Raw genomic sequence first — 5948 nt, 5'->3', positions numbered from 1 at the left:
TGAGTGATTAACTATTGCTAGCAAGGAGGATAAAGCATAGCTATACCAAAAACGTCAACAATATCAATAATTATTTATTTGTGTTCTTAAATACAACCTTGAAACAACAGGAAATATATTTTAAAATTGTATAGACTTGGTTAGTGAGTCCATAAATATATACTTGAAATATTTCCTTATGAATTTTATTAAAGAGTAACTGAAATATGAAGAATTGATTAAGAAAGTGTGGACTGCACTTTCTAAACTTTGGCTAGAAAGAAAAAAGAAGAGCAAGAGTTAGACAACAAGTTTTTCTTTTTAAAAGACAAGAGATATTTTGGCATTTTGTGGATTTAAGAAAAGAGAAGATAAAGAGTTTTGAAACATGAACATTAAGAGATACCTTAGCAATACAGATGTGAAATAAAAAAAACATGAGAAAAAATTAACTTATCTGATGTTTTCCCTTCAAATTTTATTACAATGGAGGTAAAACTTTTTATTTTTTAATATATTCCTTCTCCTACTAAAAGCATAAACTCATTTTGTCTAGTTCCACATTATAAAAAAGAGCTAAGAGGATAATATTATATTTATTAGATGACATCATTCAAGAAATTATAGTAAGACAAAGTCAAATAATCTTTTTTTCTCAGAGGAAATCAGTGACCATGAGACTTCTTTTTATTTCACAAACTGAAGTGCATTTATATATTTTGAAGCATCACCACGTAGTTGAAGTATCCACTTGTACTCTATCATTACCAAGGCACACTGAAAAGAGAACACCTGTAGGGAAAAAAAGGAAAGGAAACCGCATTACACAACATATAATTTTATACTTTTGAATACTGAAGACCTTTGAAAAGATGATATAATTGAAATAATGAAAGCATGCCAGAATGGCGAAAGAGAAGTCCCCATTTATAATATTGACTTTCTGAAGGACTTCAAGCATTGTTATCTCAGGTAAAATATAATGGCCTTTCATCTGCTCTGTATGATTGCACATATTGCAATTCTGTGAGATGAAAATTCTTTTAAACTTTTTGGCAACTTATTTGGAAGTAACTGCATTTTATTTGTTGGACTTGTCCCTCAGGTCTCTCCATCTGATTGTAGAGGACATGAAATATTTTACTGAGATGCCTTTTCAGCATTAAGGTCATCATTAATGTGCATGAACAATTAATGAAATTGAGGGAAAGATGGCCATAATAAAAAATAGTATTTTAAAAAATTAGGATCAGTGGTGAAAGCAGACATACATCCCTCTCTTGGTAATAGAAAGTCTTTTTTAAAAATGCAGAATTTATTGAAATCATAAATCAGAGAACACATATTGTTAGGGCAAACTTCCCAAATATGGAGTATGCAGCTGCCATTATGATTAGTTCCACTACCACAAACTACTTGCTATTTATTTATTTATTGCAAATGCTCTCCCCTTGATACTTCTCTAATTCCCTCCTTCAATCCTAGCACTGATCATCTACCTATGTCAGTGCTAAGCTGCTCTAGAATCCTTTTGAACTTCTGAATCCCAGGGATTGATCCCATTGCTTGTTTCCAATGAGTTCTATACTTTGGCATTAGCTAAAATCTTAAATGTGGGCAAGACAGTGTTCCTAATCAGATAATCGTAGTCACAATGTGTTGGCTGCACTTACAACAGCATTGGGATTTAAATAACACCTTTCTTCTTTAAAGAAGCAAAGCTGGAGCTTAATTGGCAGAATTATGAACTAGACAAAAATAACCCATGACACCTCCCATCTTGCATATACTGACTCCCTTTAACCCTCCTATTAGCTCCTGCCTTCAGTCTCTTTTTCATTCCATCTCTCAGGCAACAAATTTTAGTTTCAGTCAAATCTTTTTTTTTTGCATTGAAAAATCATCTCATTGTTTTCAAATGCAATATTTACTAGTCTATGTGAGCTACCAGAAATGTCTGTCACACTTTCAATAAAGAATTTTAAACTCCATTGAGAAAGAAATTTCTATTTGGCAAACATTTAGATACTTCTGAAATGATACAGAGAGCTGGTATATATGTGAATTAATAAGAAGATATTGACCTCTAAAGTATAATCCCTAAGATTAGTAGCATTCACTAACTATTAATAAGAATTGTAATGACATATGTTGGACATTTATCATGTTGTAGATATGATCTCAGTCTGCAGATCAAATATTAGTATCTTCTTCTTATTGATGAGAAAGTTAAGATGTTAAGAAGTTTATAAACTTGTCCACTGTCACCTGAATAAAATAGCAGATGCATTTTTTTTATATAATGAAGCTACTGTTATAAAGAATGACCCTTAGAATTTGTTGACTAAGAGAAAATCAGATCTGTAGTGAATTCATGTTACTGTTTCTGTTTTTGGATATTCAAGCAAGCATCATACACACTCCAATTAATGGCAAGACTTGTTGAAGGTACAGGTTTGCAGATTCTACCAGCAGCCCAGCAGGCTTTACAAATGAGTGGCTCTTTGGCATTTGGTGCTGTGGCAGATTTGCAAACACGACTTTCCCAACAGACTGAAGCTTCAGCTTTAGCTGCAGCTGCCTCTGTTCAGCCACTTGCAACACAGTGTTTCCAACTCTAACATGTTTATCCCTCAAACAGAAGAACAAGTTGGATGGGATACAGAGATTAAGGATGATGTGATTAAAGAATGTAATAAACATTGTGGAGTCATTCATATTTATATTGACAAGAATTCTGTTCAGGGCAATGTGTATGTGAAGTGCCCCTCAATTGCTGCAGCTATTGCTGCTGTCAATGCATTGCATGGCAGGTGGTTTGCTGGTAAAATGATAACAGCAGCCTATGTACCTCTTCCAACTTACCACAATCTCTTCCCTGATTCTATGACAGCAACACAACTACTGGTTCCAAGTACATGATGAAGGAATATATAGTCCCTTATTTACATAGCTTTTTTTTTCTTGAGAATTCATCTTGAGTCATCTTTTATTTAGATAAAAATAAAGAGGCAAGGGTCTACTGTCATTTGTATACAATTCCTGTTACCTTGGAAAAATGAAAATGTTAACAGGAATGCAGTGTGCTCATTCTCCCTAACTAGCAAATCCCACTGTATACAATGCTGTTCTCATTCTGCCTTTTAAAATTTTCATGTAGAAAATTACATTAAGGATCTATACGAATAGCTCTAGGGGAACAAGTGTGTGCTTTCTGTACAAAGGCAGACAGGTATGTAATGATGTTTTCAATGTTTCAGAAGCCTAACTTTTTACCCAGGTTACATTTCACATTTCACTAATGTTGATATTTTACTCATGGTTTATCAGAGGTTTCTGGAATACACATTAAGTGTATGGGGATTCAAGCCAGGTAAAGGGCTGTTTGGCTAGCATCTCATCTTGCATTGTGATCATTTGGCAAGAAAGGGAGATTTCAAAATTATATTCCTTAATGGTTTCTTTTCAATTAATGTATCTGTAAAAGTTTCTTTGTAAATATTATGTGTTTTGGTGTGTCTTAAGGTTCCAAACAAAATGATCACTGCATTTCCTGAATATGCTTAGTCAAGAGTCTGGTAAGAAAAAGAAGTCTCAGCAAGAAATAGGAAATGCAGAAATAGGTTTTGTCTGGTTGCATATAATTTTTGCTCTTTTTAAGCTCTGTGAGCTCTGAAATATATTTTTGGGTTACTTCAGTGTGTTTGACAAGACAGCTTGATATTTCTATCAAACAAATGACTTCATATTGCAACAATCTTTGTAAGAACCACTCAAATAAAATTCTCTTAAAAAGGCAAAAAAAAACACAACATTCAAATGTAATGCCAATTAAAATAGCAAACATAGAAATATAACTAACTTGCTCAGGGTTAGTTGTTAAATTGCTGAGGCTGGCCTTGAACTTGTGATCCTCCTGCATCAGGCTCCCAAGTTGCCTGTATTAGAGATGTGCCCCGACATAGAAACCCCTTACCTTTTCTTCCCAAGCTTTTTGTTATCCTATAGTTCGCTTCATCTGCTATCCACCTCAGGTAGCCATAGCATTCAACAATTGCCTGTGGTTGTTTTTGAGAAATGCCACCATTGTAATGGGGGTTTGCAATGAGCAACTGCTGAGTCCAGTCAAATAAAGAATCTTGTGAGTGGGGTGTGACAGTCAGTCACCAGGAACAATGATGGCAATTCCCTGGGAATTGGGGCCTGGGAGCCGTGGAAGAGCTCCAAGCCCTTTTCTGCCCCCTCCAGTGGCTTGCAGGCTTCAGGCTGGAACCTACATATGGGATGCCATTTTTTGAGATGATTGTAGAGTTGTAGGAAAGGGAGGATAAATAAAAATGCCTTGATGCATTGCTGAGGGTCTTCAAATTTTCTAAATGCTCCAGGATTGCTGCAAGCCTTTGGTTAATTTTAAGAGTTTTAAAAAAGTAGGTACTGGCTATCTTTGTCAGTATGTTCATTTCCTTTCTGAAAGGCATTTTTTTAGAGTTTTTTATTCCACACATTAATGGGATGATATGAAATCATGGTTATTAACATACTAGACATAGAAAGAAGAGAACAGAATCAACCAACATCGAAACAGTCATTATGTGAATCAAAACATAAAGAGAAAAAAAGATGAAAAATAAAATGGAACAGGGCATTAAAATATATAGAATAATCTCAGATGTCCAAAGTGTTCATTTAACTGGGATTCCAGTATGAGAAGAAACAAAAGAATTCTTTAAAATTACTTAAAGCCAATCAATCACAGATCTGAGAAGCTCAGAATAATTCCAAGCAAGATTTTTTGTAGTGTTCTTAATAATTCCTGAATGGCATATTTTTGAACCCAGACGTTCATAAACCTTAAAAAATGCCATTTCTACTGCAATCCTAAACAATTAACAAAAAAGCAAAAATGGAAAGCCAATAGAGGAGATCATGGAATTCTAAATATATCAATTCATCTCCTCTGTCTTCTCCAAAGCAGCCAATAATAAGCAAAGAGAAAAAATAATTGGTGGGATTAACAGAAAATCAACATGAGAGATTTAAATCTGAAGTACTATAAATAATCACATTAAAATAAACCAATTTAAGCTCCATATTAACTTCTGACTGTTGTTATATGTAATTGTCAAAATAATAAAAATGATAATAATAATAATGGCTTAAACAACATAAATGTATGCTCTTATGACTCTAGAGATAAGAAGTTTCCAGTGCTATTAGGTGACTAAAATCACAGTGTTAGCAGGGGTCTGTCTTTACAGGGGCCCCAGAGAATCCAGTTCCTTACTTTTTTCAGCTTCTGGAGGTGGCTGCCACCCTTGCTACTAGCCTTATAGCACCTTGACCTCAGCCACACTCATCGCATCACACTTTCTGACTCTCCTGCCTCCCTCTTTCCCTTGTAATGACCTAAGATAAACTGATTCCACCCAGATAATAAAGGATCATATCCTCAACTGAATCACTGGAGGAAAATGGCCTGCACCAATACTGAAAGATGTTTGATAGAAGAGCAAGGAGCAAGCACCACGCCACACCACCTAGATGCAAGGGTGGGCATTTCACAATGGCATAGGGCTGGGTGTGGCTAGAAAGTGCTGCAGAGTAGATTACAAACCTGGCTGACAAGCCCTGGGATACAGAAAGAGCCCCAGTGCTGTGCTCAGTAATCTTGAACAGGGCACATTTCTGGAGTGCTCACCCTGTGCCAGGAGACAGGCAGTGGCCTGCACATGCATTCTATCTCTTATTTTCCCAGCAGTCCTTTGACAGGGCCACTGTCACTCCAATCTCACAAGCAAGAACACTAAAGCTATGAGAAAATGGGTGTTATAAATACCACAGCACCCAACAAACAATAACAGGCACAGGCATCTCCTTCCTTTCCTTGCAGAAATACTCAGCAATAAGGCAGGAGATACACTTCAAAATCAAGAGTATCACAGAGGTTGCTGGACACCGGACCAAAAAGG

The 5948-nt window shown here is 35.7% G+C and overlaps 1 pseudogene; it reads left to right on the top strand.

Moving 5' to 3' along the window:
- Positions 1-465: 465 nt before the first annotated feature.
- LOC143388769 (RNA-binding protein 39 pseudogene) lies at positions 466-2983 on the top strand (annotated as a pseudogene).
- The last annotated feature ends 2965 nt before the right edge of the window (positions 2984-5948 follow it).

The sequence above is a fragment of the Callospermophilus lateralis genome, unplaced genomic scaffold, assembly GCF_048772815.1.
Source record: "Callospermophilus lateralis isolate mCalLat2 unplaced genomic scaffold, mCalLat2.hap1 Scaffold_45, whole genome shotgun sequence".
NCBI classification, from domain to species: domain Eukaryota; kingdom Metazoa; phylum Chordata; class Mammalia; order Rodentia; family Sciuridae; genus Callospermophilus; species Callospermophilus lateralis.
The sequence above is the reverse complement of the archived record's forward strand: the minus strand, read 5'-3'. Positions and strand labels throughout refer to the sequence as shown.